Genomic DNA, 26,150 nt, shown 5'->3' with positions numbered 1-26,150 from the left:
CCAGCTGATTCTAATGTAAGCCAGAGCTAAGAAACACTTTACATTCATTCTGATATTCAAACTATAGGTCTAGCAAGAGCCATTCAAAACAGGGGAAATCTAATTTATGATCTCTCACTTTTAAAATATTACATATAGGTTTCCACTTCACATTTGAAACAAATGAGAACCCACAAACTGACTTTAAATGTATTCACCTAGAGTTCATGATACATGAGTTTCTCCCCTCTCATTATTTTCATTCTGATTATCAATCACTACCATCTATTGACATAATTTTTGCAAAAGAAACTGTATTAGGCACTGTGGAGACACAAAGATATAAAACTCAAGCACTCTGCCTTTAAGATAGTTCACTGTGGAATACATGAAAGATTACTAAATGAACAAGCAAATGACCTTGTAAGGGGGAATGGCTGTGGCCTGAGATAGTGGTGAGAATTTGCACAAAGCCAGCAGGATTTTAAGAAGGTTTTAAGGACTGGGTAAAATTTCTATGAGAGGGCCATAAAAGGGAGAAAGGCAGATTTGAAGCAATCAGATTACTAAACTCAAATATACATACAAATAATAAAGTCCACACTGAGCAATTCCACTATATCTAGGAATACACATAGCCCTACGTGAGGCCAACTGCTGAGCAAGGGGACATAATTAGCATGATCACTTTTTTGGTGCTAACTATCCATGATATTAAAAAGAAGACAAGCAGATGAGGCAGTTGGTTCAACGTGGGTATGAGGACAAGCTTGACCTCTAACTTGGAGAACAAGCCACTCAAGAGAGCCGTACAAGTCCCTCCCCTTTGTGGAGCTGGGCCCACTACAGAGGCTTAATCTTCTGGGAATTAAGGCAAGTGCTGCAAGTCATCATTGCCAAACCCTTGAAGTTCCTACTCTAGTTGATAAAAAGATTATTTAATATTAAAGGAATACATTTAGAACAAAAACCATACAAAGGTTGAACACTATCATATGTCATGTTATGTGATTATCAATCATTAATTTATGAATTACTTTTATAACGCAATGGGCTTTACTCCACATTTCAGAATGAAAGCACCACTGTTCCATTTGCCTTTGCCTCCTAAAATAGTTAACATCCATATTTATTCCAATGTCTGGTCTTCATGCAAGATGCTAAGTAAATGCCAATGAGTGATCTGGATGTGCTTCATCTTAGGAAGTCAGTTGGCAAAATTAACATTTAAAAGGAGGCACCACTGGTTACTTCACACACTATTAACTTATATTACAATTCAAATAAGCTTACAGCTGGCAAAAAAAAATCTCTTCTGTAAAGTGATCGCAAACATAATAGGCTTAATCAGAGATAAATTAAATTAGGCAGCCATGCATACTATGGTATATTAATTCTGAGTAGTTATTAAGTACATTTTCTGTTATCAGTGATGTGAACAACATTATATGCAAACACATTCTTCAAGAGGGTAGCAAATAAAGTTTATGTTTGAGATGCTGTGTGGTTGACATTTTCTCTGCCTTCTTAAAATGTTAAATAATCTTTTCTGCTAATAATAGAAAGAGGTTAAGTCCCCATAAATGAGCTGACTTCACTCCCAGGCAATTAAGCAAAAGAACAGCAGACAAAACTGCCAGCATGGTTTTAGATTTTTCCAAAGGAAACTCTTTTACCTTTCTATGACAATTTTTAAAAGAAGGCATTAGTGCATAGTCATAGCAAAACTGTCCAAATTATAAGCTAGTAAATGATACATCTCATTCTGCATTTTGGGTAACCTGTGTTGCCTGAGAATATTCAAAGAAGGGGATTATTGGGATTGAATGTTATTTTGTAATAAAGATCCTACCTTTTTGCTCTTTCCTTAAATGGTAGTAATTTAAGCCATCAACTAGCACTAAATTCAGTAAGTTAGCAAATGGTGCTTCTGTGAAAGAAATTAAAAAGATACATCTGAGCCTTCATACATATAAATATATATACAAACACACAGGAAAGTATGTATGTGTGAGTGCATAGACACACATAACCTTTCTAGATGTACTTTCGCCATATCATCTTGTTCTTTTATTAATCAATCAGGCCCAGAAGAAAGTCAAGTTACGGGGTATGATGCACACACCCAAGTCTAAGAAACATGTTTTACATTCTTTGTGCTTTGCACATTTAAAACCCAATGTAAGGTGACAAGAACATTAAGCTGCCCAGTGAGCAAAATGTGAAACTAATCACCATCTGTTCTTAGCTGTGGGTACAATAATTGGCAAATTAAAGTGCCTGAGAATAGCTAGGCCACCTGCATCACCTTGGAATGGCTAATGAAGACAAATGCATGCAGCTAGCTTTACTGACAACTCCTTCAAATGCAGGGAGATGGAAAAGGCAACGTCACAGTACATATTTCATTTACTGTAAAGTGCACACCATGTAGAATTTTTGTTATTTAAAGAAATAAAACCCAATCACCCTCAATATTTTGGTTGAATTAAGACTACCACTTACTCCTGAAAATCCAATGCTTTTCTTTTTAAACTGGAAAACTGGGATCCACTGCTTATTCAGATATTAAAATTATAGTTTTATAACGACTATATTCAAATAAATATGTTACCAAAAGGAAATACCTTGCCCTGGCCTGTGTACTCCGTGGTAGAGCGTCAGCCCATGCACTAAATCAAGTGTGTGAAACTCGTGGCTGGCAAGCCACAAGCTCATTTATTTGGCCATGAGTTTGACATGCTTGCAAAGGGTCATGGGTTCAATTCCCAGTCAAGGGCCTATACCCGAGTTGCAGGTTCCATCCCTGGCCTTGGTTAAGGTGTGTACAGGAGGCAACCAATTGATATGTCTCTCTCACACTGAAGTTTCTCTCTCTCTCTCTCTCTCTCTCTCTCTCTCTCTCTCTCTCTCTCTCTCTCTCTCTTCCTTTCCACTCTCTCTAAAAATCAATGGAAAAAAATATCCTTGGGTGAGGATTAACACAAAAGAACATTTTTTAAAAAAGGAAATACCTAGGTTTGAATAAACTTGCTACTATTCATCCATCTATCCATTTATTCAACATTAATTGAATACCTACTATGTGCTAGGCACTGTGCTTGATACTGGCCTAGAGAGATAAGTGCAATCTGCTTTAGAAGCTTGTCCACTGTTGGAGGAAAGGTTCAGGCATAAGAAGATGCATACAAACAACTAGGAGAGACTACAGGCTATTGTGGGAATACTTTCAGAACCCCTCTCTTCAGACTTCAAAGAGGACTTTTGAGCTGAATTCTAGGACCACGTAGAGAGGACATAAGATGAAGGGTTTTTGAAACTGAACAACCTTGAGAAAGGTTTTCCGAACAAAAAGAATAACATGTGTACAATCAAGAAGAAGGTCACAATCTGCTTGAAGAAAATACACTGCCTTCAGAATAGATGAAGGAAATAAGTAGAGGAGTCAAGAGGTCAACAGATGATTAAGATGAAAGCAAGGCAATGGTGAAAATATAAAGGTCCCCACAAGCCATGGCAAGGAGTTTGGATTAAATTCGACAGGATGGCAGTTTGCAAAACACATGCCAGGGAACCGGCGTTCCAGGGAGGAAGGCAGGCTGACTGGGAGGTGGTGAAAGGAGTGGGGAGAGGCCAGGCAGTCAGGACTCCGGGCTCTGCAACTCTACTTCATCACAGTAGCTCTGCTCAGACCTGTTTATATTGGGCCTTCTTAATTTTTTGATAACTTTTTTCTTTGGAAAACCTCAGACTTACAAAAAAAATTATCAATATAATACACAGAGTTCCCATAAATTCCTGACCCAGTTCCCCTATTTAACATCTTACATGGCCATGGCACACTTGTCGCAACCAGGAAACCAACACTGAAACATTGCTGTTAACTAAAATCCAGACTTCATTCATATTTCACCCACTTTCCACTGGTGTACTTTCTCTGTGCCAGAATCCAATCCAGGACACCGCAGGGCATTTAGTCATCACGTCTCTTTGATGTGTGACAGTTTCTCAGCTTTTCCTTGTCATTCATGACCTCAGCAGTCTTGAGGAACATTAGCCAGGTATTTTGTAGACTGACCCTCATTTGGGGTGTGTCTGATGTTTTCCTCTTGATTAGACAAGGGTGATGGGTTTGGGGAGGAATACCACAGAGATGAGGTACATTTTCCACCACAGCATATCCGGAAACACACACATATCACTTGTGATATGGACCTTGACCATCTGGCTAATGTAACATTTACAGGGTTTCTTCATAGTTAAGTTCTTTCTTTTTCTTCTTTACATGCTCTCATATTTGGAAATCGGACACTGAATCCAGCCCACATTGCAGCGTGAGGGTAAGCTTCACTGCCTGGAGGGAACTATGGCTACCTACATTATTAAGAATTCTTCTGTAGGAAAGATTTTTCCTTCTACTCCATTTATTTATTTGTTCAGCTATTTATGTTAAAATGAACTCATGTGTATTTATTTTATACTTTGGGTTATAATCAAATATCATGTTCTCTACTTTGTGCTCAGATTCTTTCAGCTTTCACCACTGGGAGCTATTTAGGTTGGCTCTCAAATCCCCTAAATTGCCCTGTCCTTGTGTGTGGGTGTGTGTGTGTGTGTGTGTGTTAGAATTTTATTGCTTAGAATATCCAAGATGCTCCAGGTTTATACTGTATTTTTACTTTCCCAGACCTAGAACTAGCCATTTCTCCAAAGACCCCTAGTTCCTCTTATTTAGAAATCAAGATCTGGGCACTAACGTGCAAGGCACCACAGGGGTATCACCACCCCCAAAATCTCTCAGCAGAAAGAGCTAGGAAATACAGAGGTACATGCACATATATCTATATCTATATCTATATCTATATCTATATCTATATCTATATCATCATCTATCTATGCTAAACATGTGTTCCTGCTGACATGCCCAAGTCTAGTCCAGATCAGCCTTATCTCCTTCCTTACCTAAAAATGCCTGACAGGGAGAAACCTGGCTCCCACTATACATTACTTATTTGTTCAATTCCAATATGTGAATTTTCTTTGAAAACAGATTTCTATTACTTTAATATAATAGAAAAAAACTTGAAAATAAATGCTGTAAGAGAAGGCCATTAAATTACTTAATGTAGAAAATGACATAATTATATTAATATTTTTAGAAACATTATTCTGAGACAGAGTAAGGGATAGATGGAAGGTAGCTAAGACTTGAGGTAAGGATAAAGATTAGCAATAATGCTATGATATTCCACACAGAATATTATGAATCTAAGTAAAATAGCAGTTATGGAAATATAGACTAAAAAATCAATATCAAAGATATTTTAAAGGATTAATACATAGAACTTAAATGATTGTATGTGGAAAGTGAGACAGAGAAGTTGCCTATTCTGGGCATTTCATAAAAGTGGAATTATATTTGATACAATGAGTGGTCTTTTATGTCTAGTTTCTTTCACTTAGCAAAGGTTTTCAAGGTTCATTAACACTGTGGCATGTATTAGTATTGCATTCCTTTTTTGGCTAAATAATATTGCATTGCATATGTACACCATGTTTTGTTTACCTTTCATCAGTTGGTGGGTATTTGGATTGTTCATACATTTAGATATTAGACTAGTATCACTATGAACATTATTATACAAATTTTTGTGTGAACATATATTTTCAGTTCCCTTGAGTCTATCTATACTTAGGCACACAATATCAAGGTAAAATAATAATCCTATTATTAGCTTTGAGAGGAAATGTCAAAGCATTTTCCATAGTGGCTGCAGCAATTTTACATTCCCACCAAAATGTGAGGGTTCCAAATTCTTCACTCCTTACCAACACTTACTATTGCCTGTCTTTTTTATTTTTCCTATAGAGAATGATTTAATTTATTTTTTCAATATTTATTGTTGAAAGTATTACATATGTCCCTTTTCCCCCCTACTGACCTCTTCTCATCTCCCCACTCCCATTCCAGACCTTCACCACCCTATTGTCTGTGTCCATGGATTATGCATACATGCATATAAAGTATTTGGTTGATCTCTTCCCACCCACCCAGCCTCTGAGACTCCAGTCTGTTCCATGCTTCTATGGATCTATTTGTTCATCAGTTTATTTTGTTCATTATGCCTTTCTTTTTTTATTATAGTAATCTAATTGGATGTGAACTGATATCTTGTGATTTTAATTTTCATTTTCCTAATGATGTTGAGCCTGTAAAATATTAAAAACTCATAAAATTCTTAGTGATAAATAAAAAAAGAGGTATACATGAATTCTATACTAAAAACTAAAATATTGCTGAGAGATATTATAGAAGAGGTATAGAAATATAGGAAGACTATATGTTTATGGATTAGAAGGATCAATATGGATAATATATCAATGCTTCCCAAATTGAGCCCTTGATTGAGCATATTCCCAATCATATCCCCATCAAGCTTAGTATTTTTAGACACTGGAAAGCTAATTCTAAAATCTGTATAAAAATTTAAAAGAACTAGGATATCTAAATTAATCTTATAAAAGGAGAACAAGAATGGAGAGCTTGTACCATGTGACTTGAAGACTTACTATAAGGCTACAGTATTCAATACAATGTGGTATTAGCATAAAGCTCAACAAAATCAATGGAATAGAATAGAGAGCTCAGAAATAGATGACCACTTATATATAGTCTTTGGATATTTGAGACTAGCACTAAGGCATTCCAACAGAGATAGGCAAGTATTTTCAACAAGTAGTGCTAGACAAATTAAACCTCAATAATAAGAATACAAACAACCTGCCCTAGCTGGTTTGGCTCAGTGGATAGAGTATCAGCCTGTGGACTGAAGGGTCCCAGGTTCGATTCCAATCAAGGGCACATGCCTGGGTTGTGGGCTTGATCCCTCATGGAGGGCATGCAGGAAGCAGCCAATTAATGACTCTTTCTCATCATTGATGTTTCTATCTTTTGTATTGGTTGCTTTCATTTTTTAAATTTGACAATTTAATGAAAAAGAGGTCAGTACCCTGACTAAATAGTCAGGTATTCCATGTTTTAAACATTTTTGCAGCTCACAGGTTAAATATCATTGCTTTAGACAAAGATCTGGCAATTTCCTCTAAAACTAAATATACACCTACTTATTATTAAAACTCTACTCTTAGATTTTGACCTAATAGAAATGAAAGCCTATGATCACAAAAAGACTTGTTCAGGAATGTTCATAGCATCTTCATTCATATATTCATAATCTGGAAAGAGCACAGGTGTCCATAAATAGCAAATGAATAAACAAACTGTGATACATCCATACACTTGAATATCACTTAGGAAGAAATAGAAAAGAGCTGCTGATAATCTTAAGAACAGATTAATCTCAAAACATTACAATGTGAAAGAAACTAACACAAAAGATTATATAGTGCATGATTCTATAATATGAAGTTCTAGAATTCAAATTGATTTACTCTGGGGATATTTGTTTGAAAGGGGTGTAAGGGATCTTTCTGGCATGATACATATTTGGTTGGCATAGGTGTACACATTTGTTAAAACTCATGGAAATGTACACTTAAAATGTGTGTTTCATGTAAATAACAGATAAATTTTACCTTAAAAATTTTACTTAAAAATCATAAAGTTTGAATTCTAATAATATGCATATGCCAAAGTATTTAGGGGAAATTGTAATGATGTTTATACAATTTACTTTCAAATGTATCATGGATTCATGGATGGATAGAACAATGGAATGATGCATAGTGGTGGGTTTATTAGTGTTCACTATAAATTTCTTTCAACTTTGCTATACAATAAAACATTTTCAAAATAAAATGTTGTAATAGAAGAAAAAATTATGTGTGTGTGTGTGTGTGTGTGTATGTGTGTGTGTGTGTGTGTGTGTTGCTTATATATATAAGCAACCGGAACAATGGAAAAATCAGAAGGACCGAAATGACCAGTCACTATGACATGCACTGCAGCAGCCAACTGGCCTGTTCTGGGCCCTGAATGGCCTTCCCAAACCTCCAACAGATCCTTCCCCCAGTGGCCCGGTCCCCAATTGCCCCCCTTCACCCCAATTGAGGGTGAGGCTGGTCGGCTAACTGCCCACAGCCCTTCCCCCCCACTGGCCCAGGACCAATAAGCCCCCATCAGGGTGGGCCAGCCAGACCCCACTCATGCACGAATTTATGCACTGGGCCTCTAGTAAATAAAAAAATAAGTAAAAAGACAAAAAAAAGAAAGCAATCCCAGCTTCATAGTTATTAGCCATTGTGAACTTAAAAAGTTTTTAAGTAAATAGCCTGTATTTTAATTTTATTTATAAAATGTAAATGATAAATAATATCTACTACTCAGAATTTTTAAGGGACTACACTTGCTAATACATGTAAAGAACAGACCATGGGATAAATAAGCACTTACTAAATGTTTTAGCTACTATTTTTAGTGAGCACGGAGGGCCTGTGGCCATAAACCTACAAAATTAAAATGTCTCTGAAACTGAAGAGGCAGACAATGTTTGCACTTTGTTAAAGCATTTATTATGCTTGTTGCATAGATAAAATTAGATCCCCTGTGATTTTTTCCCCCTGTGTGAATGTCATTTATTGGGATTCCTAAGTAAATAATCTAGTAGAAAGGAAACATTATATTTTTTAAAACCCATAAAAGGTATTTTTAGAAATGGTATTTCCTTGACTTTCGTTTCCAGGAAAATGCTAACACATGGCATGGAGCATGCTAGGCCCAGAAAAGAAAGCATGCCAGATGCCACAGCAATAAATAGAGTACGGCTTTGGAGAGGAAATGTAAGTGGAGACTTGGAGCATTAAGTCTCCTCAACCCTTCCCATCTGATAGTTGGCCCACTGAAGTTATAGGCTTTTGGGAAATTAGCCTTTGTAGGTCACCTTTATTAATTTTCTTATTTATTTGTTTAGCAAAAAGTTAAATTACAGACTTCTTTGGCAAAGTTCTATGCATGCTTCTAGAACCTAAACAAATTGAAGCTGGGTAAGATAATTTTAGAAAAAAAAATTCTACATGCACTATAAGAAGAGGTAAATATTGCCACCTCCATTTTCAATATTTGTTTTAAAGACATAATAAAGCAACAGCATATTTTTACAAACCATGGGAATTCTTTGAGGAAAAAAGGTTACATAATTTATGTTAATTATGTATTACTTGGCTGAGAAGTACGTAATGTAAGTAAAAAAATATTTTTATAAATTACTAGGAGCCCAGCACATGATTCAAAATCGTGCGGTACCACCCACTCTTGAGTTGCCTTGGGATATTTTCCCATTTATTTTTAGAGAGCATGGAAGAGAAAGGGAAAGAGAAAGAGAAACATCAATGTGAGAGGGACACATCGATTGGTTGCCTCCTGCATGAGCCCTGACCTGGGCTCAGTGCAGCAGCCCCTGCAGCCACTGCCAGTCTGGCCCTGCCTCGCTCCCGGGGCTCCACAGCAGCTGCAGCCACTGCTGATCAGGCCCTCCCCTAGCAGAGGGAAGGGAAGGCCCCGTGCCACCAAAGCTGTACACACAACCTCCTCCCGCCCAGTGGACTCATTACGTGTCCTGGCCTAATTTGCATATTACCTCCTTTTATAGATAGATGGATGGACAGATGGATGGATAGATAGATAGATAGATAGATAGATAGATAGATATAGATATTTTATAATACACTTATAAGTATCATTTTTATAAATAGATATTTTAAACACATTGGGATTTCTTAATGTGATGTCCTTTAGTTTCAATTTAGTAATGTTTCTCGTAAGAAAAACTGAGCTCTAGAATATTTACTGTTCCATCCTATTAAAATGCTGTCTTTTGAGTTGTTATATACAAATACTTGTGATAATTCTAGGAAAATGTGATTAGTGGATTTTTACCCAGGATTTTAAAACAATAAAAAACTCTTTAAAATGAAAGGCAAAGTAAATTATATTCCTTTAACAGTTAGGGGTGTCGAACTCAATCAGAGAAGGGGCCAAAATCTAAAATCCAGCCTAAATCGCGGGCCGAATGGTTTACTGAACAGTCATAAACTGTCATTGTGATGGAAACGCAGCGGAGTGCAGTGATGACAGCGCAGTGCGGGCCACATTGCAAGGCCTGGCGGGACGGATTTGGCCCGCGGGCCTTGTGTTTGACACATGTGCTTTAACTCATCTTTATTTTTGGATTATGCATTCTCTACTAAAATTTAGAATGGAATTCCTAACTGTGATGTCATTGTTCAGTTAATAGCAGTTCTCTATGTGTCTGAAAAAATTCAAATGAATATAAATGTTCTCAAACATTTTCTATGGAAAAATATCCCCTTTGTATTTATTCAAATGTTGTCCATGTTTTCAGGAAATAATTTAGAAAAAATATCTTTCTATGCCAATATGGTTCTTTTGCCAATTTAAAAAGGAACTCCAACCTTAGCCAGTGTGGCTCAATTGGTTTAACATAGTCCCATGCACCAAAAAGGTGCGCATTCAATTCTCATTCAGGGCACATGCCTGGGTTGTGGGCTCCATGCCACATAGGAAATGGACAGTAGGCAGCCAATCAATGTTTCACTCCCACATCAATGTTTCTCTCTCTCTCTCTCTCTCTCACTTCCTCTCTCTAAAAACCAATGTTGTGTTTTTTTGTTTGTTGTTTTTGTTTGTTTGTTTGTTTGTTTTTTATATATATTTTATTGATTTTTTACAGAGAGGAAGAGAGAGGGATAGAGACCTAGAAACATCGATGAAAGAGAATCATCGACCAGCTGCCTCCTGCACACCCCCTAATGGGAATGCGCCCGCAACCAATGTACATGCCCTTGACCGGAATAGAACCTGGGACCTTTCAGTCCAGAGACCAACGCTCTATCCATTAAGCCAAACCGGTTTTGGCTGGGGTTTTTTTTTTTTTTTTTTTAAGGAACTCCTTCCCTTATTTCCAGCACACACATACGTACACAAATCCTGTACTATCAATGCAAACTAAAAACCAAATTAAAGAAACATTGGCAGCAAGCCAAATTCTGGGATAACAGGAAAGAGAAAGCTGGTCAGCAATCACCTCTCTTAGCTCTTGTCTTTTCCTCCCACATACTTCAACCAGGCTTGGGGGACTGGGTGTTTATACTCTATTATCTCTTCCTTAAGTGGAGACACAATCTATGAATCAGGTGTACTGCAGTTTAATACTAATTTTCTTCCTCTTGAATCGAACCTTGCTGTTAAGAGGAAGTAAAATGATATATATAAATGAAAATAGTTATTTGGAAATCATCTTTCTGGATTTCAATACCAATAAACTTATAATCTTAAAGAACCCTTTGAATTTAAATAGTAATGAATTTGTCAAAGAATTATAGTAGGAGAGTTATATTCAAAGAAAGTTTACATTGACTTTAGGTGAATCCTGTTTTCTAAATTAATGCAAGTTGTTTAGGAGGGCAAAAAGCCAAAAGTTTTAATTCCTCCCAGTGTGAAGCATCATAGAGTAAAATTATTAGGGGGAAACTAGGGATTCATGAAGCAGTAGAGAGGTTTTGGTTGTTGTTTGGTTGAGGTTTTTATTAGCCACAAGTTTATACTACTGTATTTACTTGAGAGTGTTTAACTGTCCTTGAAATTAATCATTACATAATTCCAACAAGTGCACTCTTTAGTTTACCCAAATTAGAGAGGCTTTCCTATATTAATTTTGTGTCATTCACAAGCATCCTTCAGATTATTTGTCCTTAATTATTTATGTCTAGGTCTCAAGTATTTAGAGTGCATTGAAACACACTTTTTCTAAGTTCCCTAACACATTAGCTTTGTTTTCTGCCTAAACTGTTAATCTCATTTTTGTCTTCAACAGTTTCTGATAATGCACTGCTTATCTTTAAATTTGGCCCAATATGTCTATAGTAAAGAATCCAAATTCAAGTTTCAATGTACCCAAAATGACTTTGTTGGCATTCTAATCTGAATCGAAACCATACTTATTGCCTCACTCTTCTCCATTCCATTTTTAATTTTAACAGATATTTTCTCAAATGAAATTTTTATAATCCAGCATCATAACTAGTCTTACTTCTGCCAAAGCATCATTGGCATAATTATCTTCTTTTCCTTCCCTTTCTTTTAAAAATCCATGGACTCCCACACAGGGATTTAAGCAGAAAATGTAGAAGGATGATAGTAAGACTATTATTATGGGACACATTTCCCCATTTTCCATTGCAGCTTGGATCTCATTGGCTGGTGTCAGAACCCAGCTGCTCCACTCCAGATCCTGAGAGAATGAGCCTGCAAAGGAAGGGAGAGAAAGGCAAGAAAGGCTGCTGAGCTGGTGATCATCTGAGCTGAATCCCAGTGCAGCAACTTGGAAGCAGATGGGTGGATAAAGCAGTCATTTGACTTTGTAAAGATAAATCTACCAGAAATAGTGTGCAATTTGTTGAAATTTCATCACACTTATTAACCAATAAGCCAAGTGAGAAGCCATAGCTACCTGCGGATCTAGTATTACATGGACACTAATAAAAATCATACACTTCTGTTAGAAAAGAGTACTAATGATATCATAATAGAACAAATTCTACTGAAAAACACGTGACTAAGATGAAAAGCATTTCTCCACTGATTCCACACATACAGAAAGGCTAAATAGTATGCTGAGGCCCTGTAGTAGCTATAGGTACTATTTGCAAGAATTTCTGACAGAAATCCTGTTTTCTGAGGTCTTACGCACAGTCACAAAGTCTGCTGAAACTAAACTTGGCACAAATCTTAGCTGAGTAGAACTCTGTCAAATACAACAAAGATAAAGATTAAAGGGGGGAAAAAACCCTATAAAGTTGACTTTCAAAAATGAGCAGAACATTGCTTGCAAGGGATTCCAAAGGAAATTTTCAATACTTGTTAATCTTTTCATATAGAAAATTATATTTGGCAAGTGATAGGATCATTTACAGTCTAATAATTTCCAGTATCTTGAAGGGAATAATTTAAAAGAGTGAGAATTACTAGTAAACCCAGGAAAGGTTCCAGCAGTTCTAGATATAATTGCTTTTTCTCTTAAATTTTTCAAAGTTGCATTTTTTTTTAGTGGTATCAAGTGGCTCAGTCCATAATTATATACAAAAATATAGTTGAACATAAAAAACTTCATCTCTTAAGAGTAATGAAACAGAACAGAATTTGAGAAGAATCTAAATTCTGAGATATATAGCTCTTATGATTTTTAAAGGAGTATACACTTATTTTTTAGCTCTTATGATTTTAAGGGTATACACTTATTTTTCAGAGCCCTAAATCATCTGGGAACTTTAACCAGAAATTCTGATTTTAATAACTCTTGGGAATTGATGAGCTCAGTTAGCTCTTATCTTTCATTTGTTTTTAGACCTCAATTTTCAATCACAGGAGGTCTAAATGTTGCAGTTAAGTGTTCAGATGACAGATGATTGCTAGGAATGCTAAAATACCTCCATGAAACCTCAACAAATTTTTAATACTTCGTTTATTAATTCAATTGTTCAACAACTATTTATTTAACCAGTGCTAAGGAGAACACAAGACACCCCTAAAATCTACTAAAAAAGTACAAATACAGATTTACTTGAGGATTTTTTGGCAGGTTCCATTTTTTTGAAAGTACCAGAAACTAAACAAACATTTACCTTGGGATAGATCTTGAAATCATTAAAACTGTACCCAACTCATGGATACCAATTGAACCTGAGAGTCTAAGAATTAGAATATATCCCTTCTTCCTTTGTTCATTCTCTCTTCTTGTTTTTGCTCTATTTCTTTTGTCTTTTCCACTGTTTAGATATAATGCCACTTGACTGAGATGAATTTGGTAAAGCCACACTCGAAACTGCTCAGAGGAAAGGGCAGAGGCACATCTAACAGTAACAAAATAAAAAACTGTGTTGAGAAGAAGAAAATAAAAGGCTTTGTAGTTTAATTTAGAGAACAAATACTTCCCAAGTGCCTATTTTATGGCAGGCAGGATACAGTAGTACCACATGGCAAGTATATGTCTATTGTGAACCATAAAATGGGTGCAGAAAGATGGTCTATATAAAAAAAAGATTGCTAAATGTTTTATTATAAGAAGATAAACACACTTTATTTATGGAAAACTATACTATACAACAATTAACTACTAAGAATGAGGTCACTGTCCTCATATTAACTGATAATTTAAAAAATGTTCAGAAAAGCAAGTTGTAAAAGTATGAATTGAGTATAATCACACCTAAGTAATGTTAAAAATAATATTCTCTCTATAAATAAATATAAATATATATTAGTTAGGGATATATTTGATAGATATAGATATCCATAACTAATATTTACATATTATATTATCCCTGGGGATGGATGAATTGGAAGATAGTGAGTTTTTTTAACTTAAAAAAATAAAGATCCAAAGCAAAAATGGTGTTAACAATAAATATGGGGGTGGGTACATGGGCTTATTATTGTCTTTAAGTTTAAAATACTTCATAATAAAAATTAACCTGAAAGTAATATAATATTGTATGTGAACTATAACTGAAATTGTTTTAATTTAAAAAATAAATATATTTTTAAAAATTTATGGTTTAAAATAAAAATGCTGTAGAAATTTGGGTGGTTAGAAGGAGCTATTACAATATGTCTAATTTTCTTACTTTTGAGTCCAGAATACAAAAACTGATTATTTTTATCTTTAGCAAGAGGAGCAATAGAAACTTAATGTGGAAGAAAAGACTTTTCCTGATATGAGAAATCAGTGGCAATTTTGTAAATGGCTGATTATTTCCAGATAGAAGTGAATTATCGGAACATAATTATACTGAATGCTTTTAAAAAGTGTTTTAACTCACATAACATCCATATGGGTTACTCTTTTTCTTCATTACAGGGTGTGGCTGTGAGATTTAAGAGTTAAAGCTAATGAATGCTACATTTTGATTGCTGTTGAAAAGGTATGATTAGAGTCAGAACTTTTGAATAATAATCTGTACATTTAAAGTACTGAGTAGCTGTGCAAAACTACAATTGACTTAAAAAAAAAAAAAAACACCTCACTAAGTCTTCCTTTTCCTTCAAAATTGCCAATAAACATTTTCTAATGTAATTCTAAGGAATTCATTGGATACTTGGGAACTCAAACAGGGAGGGAACTCACAAACAGGGAGGGAACTCAAACAGGGAGGGAACTCACAAACACTTTATTAACTTAAATTATTACATGTAATTCTTAAAATTAATAGCAAGAGACCAGAAGTTTTTGTTTTTGGTTATGTCATAGTGATAAATAAGTCTGATACATTTTGTTGGTACAGCAAGAGTCACTTGAGATATACTGTTAAATATGAGGGGTGGAAATATATCATATAAACAAGTGGTATTACACAGCACACATTTCTCTAAGAAAGTAGTCTTCATGCATGAGAATAAGATATATACTCACAATAAGAGGGCATATTGACCTATAATTTTCAATATTACATCCTTGTATTTTTTTTAAATTATATGCTATTTTTCAACTAGCAGAGGAACATGGTCTCATAAAGCTAATATTTACTCTGCCATGTTTATAGAACCAGTAGTGCATTGCAGGAAATGGGTAAGTATGAGAAGTCAAATATAACTTGGTGTCCTGTGCACAAAAGAAGACAGGACAGGAGAATCACCATGTTTAAAACATCCAGCTCACAGCAAACTCACTGCTACAGACACACAATTTCCCAAAGGACAGGCACCCTGAGCCCACATATCCACTGGGTCCTCTGGAGAGCTGCTTTGAGCCCCTGCTGAGTGTGATTCTGTACAGACAAGGATGTGCTGCCTGCAATAGAAATTCTGAATTCCCTTCTCCTGCATAACTGCCCGCAGACACTCCAGCTATGTAACTTTAGCTCCAGGGCCCCTCAAAGTGCATCAGAGCTCTGTGCCTGGCAAACACACCACCACAGACATGCACATTTCCAAAGGGCAAGCACCCTGAGCCCATCTACCTACAGGGCGCTTGTGAGAGCTCCTGTGACTTCTTGCTTGGTGTGAACTTGGGCAAACAGGGACACACTGCCCCCGGCAGTAGAAATTCTGATTCACTCATCCTGGATTCCTGCACACAGACACACCAGCAGTGTAACTTCAGTGCCAGGCTCCCTCAAAGTGCGTCAGAGCTCTCTGCCAGCACACGCACCATCACAGATGCACACATTTGCAAAGGGCAGGCACCCTGAGCCCATATATCCACCGGGTCACCTGGGGAGCTGCTTTGAGCCCCTTGCTGGGTGTGATTCTGTACAGACAAGGATGTGTTGTCCCACAGTAGAAATTCTGAACTGCCTTCTCTTGAATAACTGCCCACATACACCCTAGTCACTTAACTTCAGCGCCAGGACCCCTCAAAGTGCATCAGAGTTCTGTGCAGACAAAAGCACCACCACTCCATGTGCATTTCCAAAGGGCAGGCACCCTGAGCCCATCTATCCACAGGGCGCTTGTAGGAGCTTCTGTGAGTCCTTGCTAGGTGTGACCTTGGACAAACAGGGATGCACTCCCCTTGGCAGTAGAAATTCTGAATTCACTCATCCTGGATACCTGCACACAGATGCCTCAATTACACGGCTTCAGTGCCAGGGCCCTTCAGAGTACTTCGGCGCCCCTCACTGGCAACCACACCGCACTGTGGGTTCCCCTGTGATCCTCCACTGGGAGCGTGCGCATATCCACCACAGGTGCAGCAGCAAAAGCTGAGTCTGCCCACCTCACAACTATAGAACTCTGGACACCACAGTCACTCCTTTCCAGAACACAGGCCTCCTGAGACCCATCACCCCAGTAGAAGGTTCCTGAGTGTCACTGTAAGTCCCTGCTGGACACGCACAATTTCAATCAAGGGCACAAGACAGCAAAAATTGGGTTACCCCCTCCACAGTTGCTGACTTCTAGACATTGCAGTTGTACTTTTCCAGCTCACAGGCCTACATCAAGAGAACCCAAATAGTTCAAGTAGAGAGCTACACTAGATTACTAAGCCAAGGAGAACTGAGGGATCACACCAGTAGCACCATTCCCAAAAGAACCCAAGTATCAAACCAATTGGACCTACAATTAAAACATTATAGCAAAACATGGGAAGACAAAAAAGCAATCCCCAAAGGAAAGGAAAAAGTTAATCACCAGGAGGGGAGTTAAATAAAATTAAAGCTAGCAGCATATCAGAGAAAGAATTCAAAGTAATAGTTACAAAGATGTTTAAACGGCCTGATGACAAACCCACACAACTCAATGACAAATAGACAAAACTCAATGAGAACTATAAGGAGCTGAACGAGAATGTCACCAACATGAAAAGGAACCAAAAGGAGATGAAGAATGATATAGCTGCAATAAAGAATACAATGGAAGGCTTAAACAGTAGACTAGAAGAGGCTAAGGACTGCATCAGTGAATAAGAAGACAAGGTAGAAAAAACACACAAACACAACAGCAACTGGAAAGAAGACTTAAAAAGCAAGAGTCTAAGGGAGCTTTGGGACAACACAAAACAAAACAACATTCGCATAATAAAAGAGATCCAGAAGGAGAGGAAACTGAGCAAGGAATAGAAAACCTGTTTGAAGAAATAATGACAGAAAGCTTCCTTGATATTGGCAAGAAAAAAACTATGGAAGTCCAAGAATTATGGACCCCTCAAAAAACTGAAAATGGAACTCCCATTTGACCCAGTAATCCACTTCTAGGAATATACCCCAAGAAACTAGACACACCAATCAGAAAGAATACATGCACCCCTATGTTCATAGCAGCACAATTTACCATAGCTAAGATTTCAAAACAGCCTAAATGCCCATAGCAGATGAGTGGATTAGAAAACTATGGTACATCTATACAGTGGAATACTATGCTACTATAAAAAAGAAGGAATTCCTACAATTTGCAATAGCATGGATGGAACTGGAGAGCATTATGCTAAGTGAAATTAGCCAGGCAATGAAAGAAAAATACCACATGATCTCACTCATTTATGGAAAATAAAGAACATTATAACCTGATGAACAAAAATATAGATACAAAGTCTGTAAAGCATCGAACAGACTGTCAAATTACAGCAGGAAGGCTGGGGAGTTTTGGGGAGAGGGGAAAAGAGATCAACCGAAGGACTTGTGTGCAGGCATATAAGCAGAACCAATGGACACAAGACACTGGGGGGGCTGGGGTAGTGTGAGGGCATGCGACAGGGGATAGGGGAAGCTTAGGGAAGGTCAATGGAGGAAAAAAGGAGATATATGTACTACTTACTATATGTAATACTTTAAACAATAAAATAAAATTTTAAAATAAAATAAAATAAAACATCCAGCTCAGGAACTGGGTCATAAAGCTTCAAATAATTAAATCACAGAAGATAAGGAAATCTGTTATTATTTCTATCTCCATAAATGTAGCCTTTTTATAGATAACTCTTATCATGTAAAATTTTTCACTTTACTAGAAAGCACAGAAGACTCCTCCAACCCAGCTCCCATTTCTCAGCTCTGCTCTTACTGTGTGTCTTGGGAGAGCGGAGGCAGATCATAAGTGAAATCCAATACTACAACGGAGACACCCTGCTTAGAATTGTACCTTGAAGTAGTGAATTCTTCTCATTCTGTTATTAAGTGACCTCTGTGTTAAGGGATTCAATGAATTTTTATGCTAAAGTCAAAGAAAATAGCAGTGAATGAGAATCTGTTTTTCCATGGACCGCTTGGATTGTATTGTATTATGGTAAATGTCTCAAGAGATCAGAGCCTTAAAGAAAGCTTCTGTGGGAGAACTTCCCAGAAGCTCATTTTTTTTTCTCTAAATCTTCCCTTTTAATTTATAACTTTACTTGACACTTTGGAAGGATCCAGAAAAATAAAAGTTACCAAGTCATGTTCTATTCTCTGCATGCATAACAGATGAAGTGGGGGCTTCCAACAAGCAGTGAGGGCTAAGACAGAAACGCTGATGGAGGATAAAAGGTGGGTGAGGCAAGGGAGAGAATTTCAGCTACAGTCAGGGTCCTATGAGCCTCCCACAAACTGATCCTCAATTTCATTACATGGAGTAGAGAGTAGAAAATGGGTAGAATGGTGAAAAAACAGTGAAAAGGTACTTCCTTTGTTACTTACCTCTTCCCGATTTCTCTCAGATTTTAGATTTTCCAGCCCGCTCTGTTTCAGTGACTGCACTGGTACCTTTACAACATCAGTCCCACCATTCCTTTGGTCCAGGCCACATCTTTCCCCTAAATCCCCAGAGTTGTTCTCTCTCTGCTATTTTCCTGCACTGGGTTTTGATATTATCTTTCTCATATTCATGTTCACATACCAAACAACAGTGATCTCCTCTAAGCACCAAACCAGAAACAGTGAGCCTCCATATATATATATTCATGTTAGTGTGCTTCTAGACAGCTAAAATCATGTAAGCCCAGAGTGGAGGTATGCTAAAATGGGAAGGAAATGGTGCTCAGAGCTCAAAGCTGGAGTCTAGGCTCAGCTCCAACCTTAATTCAACTCTGCTAGTTTCAGTATTTTTAACTCTAAGTGAGGCATTTGCAGTCTGATCAGTCCTGGTCCCAGTGCAGGGAAATGCAGATCTGAAACTGGTTATCACAGTGACCAGGATCTGGAGAGCTAACTTTGGTTCCTGGGAACCAGGGCTATGAACCATTCTAAAATCCATGGTATGATCTTACATCATAAATATCAATAGTGTACCCTTTGAGAAATACCAGATTATTTTTAATGCTCCTTCAATGAGTCTGAGCTCTTACACTTAAGTGGAATACACAGAACTTAAGAGACTTAGAAAAGAACAGAGAGAATACATTTTTGGATTAGAGTTTTACAGGAAGAGAAAAAGGGTGACCAGAGTCTATGATGATACAGGGGGACCCTTAGCAATAAACTCTCTCTTTCCATGGAAGAAGAAAAAAATTGCTATCCTAGGAGGTTAGGAAGTACTTAGGCTTTCTTGACAACAAGGTCTAAGAAATAAGTATCTATATCAGGTTCAAAAGAAAAGTGAGTACCTAAATATTAAGGTTTTAAAACAAATAGATTCTCATTGGATTCAGAAATTTCAAGTGAGATTTTGTTTGCAGACTGGGGAGGAATACTTAGGTAGCTTCTCAAGTCCTTTCCAGCACTTCTGTTTCTATGGATACACTTATTAGGTTTCTACACAATACAATATTCTACCACATTGACAGGATGAAGAGTTGAAGATGGAGGCACAAGTTCCCATCCATTTTCTCCCTAATACACATCGTATGCCTCACACTTCAAAGCGAGTCAATAATGAGGCCCAACACAAAGAGTGCAGTGGGAAAACTGGAATCTAGCCCAATGCTGCAGTAAAATCTATTTTGATTTCTCAGTAGAAATAAAAGATGGGGGAAAGCGCGGGCACACGCGCGCACGTGCGTGCACACACACACACACACACACACACACATACACACACGCACAAAAGAACAGTACCACAGTTAAGTGCTTTTAGGAGAGAGAATATTTGTCACCATAAACAGAATAAAAGTTCTATCAAATAAAATAAATGTTTGTGGGGAAAGATGGTTATTCCAGGGAAAGGGCTGTGTTCCTTTTCCCTCACTCTTTATTTAGTTTTTGTCCATTCAATGTACCAAGCTGCATCCTCTCCATCCATAAAAGATGCATGGATTGAATGTATTCTTTGGGTAGGTAGGTCTTCTGTCAGAAAGCACTTTCAAAACAAAAGTGTTTTACTTGTACTATCTCAACAGCAAAACATGTACTTTCAAATTGGTTTGCTAGCAAGCTTTTTCCTTGAGTAAGCAACACTATTGTTAGTAATTTTTCGAGCTGATAATATACACCCATTAAAAGAAACAACAACCCTCTTCTACCATTATAAATCACAGGATGAGCAGCCCTTGCTAGAACTAAATGAAGGCATTGTGGCCACTGGGACCTTTTATACTTTGAAAAAAGTCATGATGATAATACTAATTGTTACTGACAAATGAAGTTTTGATTGTCAATGTTTCAAAAATATAATTCATCCACAAGGCCTTAACTATTTGAAAGTACTTAACAAAATCTGATATATATGGGCATGCAATATAAATTTATTGAATTTGTTCAGTTAGAATCTATGAATGCAGAAATAAAATTTGTTTTAAGCCAATGTGGAGAATATTCTATTTTTAATAGCTTATAACACCAGAGTACAGAGTAATAAGTATGAGAAGTAGCATATCAAATTTCTTTTCATTGATAGCCATCTCCCAATGACATCAAAAGATTACAGTCTGCCCATAATCCACTTCCAGAGTTCTTGTTGTAGTAGAGAAGGACTATTACCCATTTTAAAATATCACTCAGAATTAATAACTTCAGTGAGAGAAATGGGAAAATTAACACAAACCTTAAGACCTCCAGCAGACAGAAGACAATGTTCTTTAGGGACTTGATTGAAGCAATGTATTCACCGCAGTCTTTTCAATGGAAGCCGTTCACAAAAGAAGTTCCATGGAAGGCAGTGTGGCTTTGACAGGAAAGGTGCTTCTGGAAGGAAAGAGAAGCACACCGTTAGATTATGGCCTGTCTTAGCCTTTGTGGTCAGAAAGCACTGTTAGCATGTACTGCTATTATTAAAATAATGGTAGTAAATTCTGTTAATTTTGTTCCTCCCAAGTCTCCTTATGTATAAATGTCAGAGTGGGAAATAGTAACCTTCCAGCACTGCCTTTAGAAATTTCCTAAGGTCAGATGTATTTTACTAATTAAGCGAAATTTGCTTTCCCCTTTATCTAAGCAGGCCCAGGATTGAAGAACTGTGGATGGTGTATGAGTCCAAAGGCAGCAACACTACAATTTACTGAGTGAGTGCCTCCCTGCTGCAAGGCACTGTACAAGAGGTTTCGTATGCATGGGCCTTTTAATCTGAAGAACAGCCCTACAATGGAGAGTACTGGCCCCATTTTACAGATGAGAGGACTAACGTACAGTCAGGCTTAGAACTTGGGTCTCTCAAAACCCAAAGGCCTCAGGTATGGCTCTTATTTCACTCTGTGGCCTATCAGGTTTAGAAAAAAATTTCCACAAACAAAATTGATGAGAACAAATAATGTTGCAATATACTAAATTAATTTAAATGTTAATAAATTAATTAAGAAATTAGTTACTTTGATTTTTTTTTTTACCAAATATTGTCTTTTTTTTTTAATCCTCACCCAAGAATATGTTTGTTTTCACTGATTTTTTTTTTTTTCTTTTAGAGAGAGAGAAACATCAGTTACTTCCCATACTCTCCTCTACTGGGAATCTAACCCAAAACCTAAGTATGTGCCCTGACCAGAAACAGAACCCACAACCTCAATCAACTGAGTGCAAATATTGCCTTATTCAGTCAAGCCCCACAGAAATACAGAACACTAAGCTTTAAGCAGTATTCTTTCTATGCAAAGAGACAGTAGCTCCCTTGTATTATGGGGCAGTTTGTGTGTTGTGTCCCATCACAGATACCAACGCAAACATCTGGTCTTCCTACAGTCCCTTCGCATGACTCTCAGGCCCTTCACTGTCTCTGTGAAAGCGAATACCTTCTTTCCCAAGGGTTTTCCTGATGTAATTAGAACTGGAACCCCACCTTCCGTGGATATCCCTGAGTGCTATTACTGTTTCTCCTCATGGCTGTCTCCATCATAATGGCTGAGAGTAACTGAGCAAGGCTCAACACAGCTCCATCTAGATTTCTACTCCCTTTTTTAGTCAAATGTCTGCATGTTTCAGGTGGTTCCAGTGCCCACACAGAGTCCCACAGCTTAGCCTCCACCAACTGTCCCAGTGTCCACTCCTATAGTGTGTTTCAGGGTTACTGCCTACCAAGTAATCACTTCCAAATTTCTCTTGAAGTACCAGCCTTTAATGCCACACAAAGGCAGCGTCTTGGAACTTTTAGCTCATACCCACACTGCATTGGGAAGGTTAGAGATTGATGGAATAGGAAGGTCACACTTAGCTTTTTAATTTTTTTCTTTTATTTTTGGCAGCAAAAGCTTAAGTCATGAATAAGAAACAAGGAAAAAAGACCGTAGTATTTTCAAAGCTTTGCAGGCATGTAGTCTGGGATTATTACATTGGGAATAAAAGAAAAAAGAACAGAGCCAGAGCCAGTTTATCTTTGCATAAAAGACGGGGGAAAAGCATGACAAAGAATGGAGAGGTATTTGGACTGCAGAATCTAAACTAAATGACAGGAATACAAAATAAATGGAAACTTAAAATGTCATATACTAGTGTTCTGTTTTCTTTATAACACTTGAAAACAAAGTATCATATTATATGCCTAAATTTGTAGACCCTTTTCCCCATAAAAGCCCACTGGCAATTTTCTAGTATTCACTCAGCCTCTGTTTATTGCATTCTTATGAGCCAATCACTAAGTAAGGAAAGTCTAGGAACAGTAAAATAATAACACAAAAAAGATAATCTTTCCCTGATGCATCTTACTACCTTGGAGAGAGACACAACTAGGATGTTAAAAATTATAAGAAGGGGGTATTTGAAAGAATGGGGTCTGGACCAGACTGCCTGGAGGTGTTCCTGGTTTATCACTTACTAACTATAAGACCTGGGCAAGGTACTTAAATACTTTAACCTCAGCTTTTTCATCTGCAAAATGCAGAATGATATACTTTGGCCCAGGTTGTCATGAGCATTAAGTAAAAATCACCAGCGGCACTTGGCAAGAACTCATCAAATATGAGGAAGATGTAGAATTAGTGCATAGCAGAACAGGATGACATTGGTGAGGCAGAAAGTGCTCAGACTCCAGTGGGGAAGGTAACATGCATAGCCATCCATAACTATACAGGCACACATGATTAGGTTTTTACAGCTTCTCTGATATTATTGAAAAGCTAGGCAATGTGCTACTTTAGAAAACAATAGATCTATGGAATTAGGCATTATTTTCTAGGATTTTGTGTGAATGTAGATAACTACCATAACAACATAGCCGAAGAATGATAAAAACAAAATCTTTGTATTGCCATTAAAAAAGATACAATATCCTGCTGGATCCTGTTATATTCAATTGTAATCCAAAAATGACACTGTGGCTTGTAATGGAAATTGGCAGGATCCATACATACCATTTCAAAACTTAGCCTCAAATTTAAATTACTGGGCTTGTGATATATAATAATGTTTTTTCATTATTGATGCTTTTAGTAAGTCTTGAAATCAGGGAGTGAGAGTCCCCCAATGTTGTCATTTTTTTAAAAATGCTTGACTCAATAAAAAATATAGAGAAAAGTGTGATTCTTATAAGAACTTGTATTTCCATTAAATTTTAGAACCAATTTGTCAATTTCTCCAAAACACACACACACACACACACACACACACACACACACACACACACACCACTTTTTGAGAACCATATTCAATCTATATATTACTTTGGGAATAAAACAAAATCTTCATAACACTGAGTCTTCCATTCTAGAATATGTATTGCTCTCCATTGATTTAGGTCTTCTTCAATTTTTATCACAAATCTATATATAATATATAAAATCCCAATGTGCAAATTGACCAAATAGTAGAACAACCGAACAACCAAATAACCAGTTGCTATGACCACCAGAGGGCACGCTATGAACATGGCAGGCGTCAGCAGCAGGGTACGGAGTGTGGAACATGGTGGGTATTGGACAGGGAAGGACTGTGGAGCAGGTGTGCAGGGGCGCCAGACAAGGAGCAGCACCAGGTGCTGTCATCAGGGCAAGCCTCTGGTAGTTACTGAAAACTCTTTGCTCCCAAGTGCTGGGCTGTAGTCCTGCCTGGTGCTCACACCTGCTGCTGCTGGTGCCCAGCACTGGTCCTGATTGCTCTTCTCTGTCAGTGGATGTGAGTGGTGGCTGCTGACCCAATTGCCCCTCAGGGTTTATCCACCTCCCCTGCTCCTGAGGGACCATTAGGGCAGCAGCTGCCACTTGCACCTGATGATGGTGCTGGCCCTGCTTGCACCTGCTGCTGGAGCTGTCCGCAATCACTCTGCATCATCGCAGGCAGGGTTAATGTCTTCAGCACATGGGAACTGCAGCAGTGGGAGCAGAACTGCCGGCAGAGAGGGCACCGAGAGCTCCAAGGATGGGCCAAGAATTGCCCCTGTGCCCACCACAGCCTCTCTGCCAATAGTTCCTTTCAAGGTGCATGAATTCATGCACTGGGCCCCTAGTATTTTATAATTTTCAGTGTACTGGTCGTGTACTTCTTCATCTAAATATAGAATCTTTAGGTTTGCCAAAACCAGTTTGGCTCAATGGATAGAGCATCGGACTGTGGACTAAAGGTCCCGGGTTTGATTCCGGTCAAGGGCATGTACTTTGGTCGCAGGCACATCCCTAGAAGGGGGTGTGCAAGAGGCAGCTGATCAATGATTCTCTCTCATCGATGTTTCTAACTATCTATCCCTCTCTCTTCCTCTCTGTAAAAAATCAATAAAATATATTTTTTAAAAAGAATCTTTAGGTTTGACAGTATTATAAAAGGTACTGATTTTCACTTTATTTTCAAATTACTTCTTAGTTTATAGAAATAAAATTGAGATTTTTATATTGACCTGTATCAATAGATTTTTGCTAAGTTCAAATGAAACTTTAAATTCTTTAGGATTTTCACAATCATACTATTTATAAATAGAGATCATTTAATTATTTGTCCTATCCAATATGTTATCTTTTAAAATTTATATTTAGTGAATCCTATTACATTTGCTAGGCCTTCCAGTGCAATGTTAAACAGAATTAGTGAGGTGGATACTCACGTCTTCTTCCTGATTTAGGAGAAAAGTACTCATTGCCTTGTATTGTTAGTTGCAGGTTTTTCATAGATGCCCTTGATCAGATTAAGAAAAATGCCTTCTATTTCTAGTTTTGCTGAGAGTTTTTATCATCATTAGGTGCTACATTTTGTTAATTTTTTTTCTGAGTCTACTGTGATAATCACATGATTTCTCCTTCCCTTTATTCCATTTATGTGGAAAGATTATTTGAATGTTAGTGTATACTTGCATACCTGGAATAAATTGAATTTGGTCAGGATGTATCATTAGTTCTATGTATCACTGTATTCTATTACTAATTATGGGTTTAATATTT

At 37.3% G+C, this 26,150-nt stretch overlaps 1 protein-coding gene across 2 annotated transcripts in view; it reads right to left on the bottom strand.

The window, feature by feature from the left end:
- The window catches only part of ENOX1 (ecto-NOX disulfide-thiol exchanger 1), a 552,525-nt gene that overhangs the window by 263,283 nt on the left and 263,092 nt on the right, over positions 1-26,150 (bottom strand). For both annotated transcript variants that reach the window (XM_045588672.1, XM_036457780.2), the window contains one exon: positions 21,407-21,546. The gene's annotated coding sequence lies outside the window, so the exon portion shown is untranslated. The remainder of the gene's footprint in view (positions 1-21,406; positions 21,547-26,150) is intronic.

This window comes from Pipistrellus kuhlii, unplaced genomic scaffold (genome assembly GCF_014108245.1).
Source record: "Pipistrellus kuhlii isolate mPipKuh1 unplaced genomic scaffold, mPipKuh1.p scaffold_m20_p_3, whole genome shotgun sequence".
Classification (NCBI taxonomy): Eukaryota; Metazoa; Chordata; class Mammalia; order Chiroptera; family Vespertilionidae; genus Pipistrellus; species Pipistrellus kuhlii.
The sequence above is the reverse complement of the archived record's forward strand: the minus strand, read 5'-3'. Positions and strand labels throughout refer to the sequence as shown.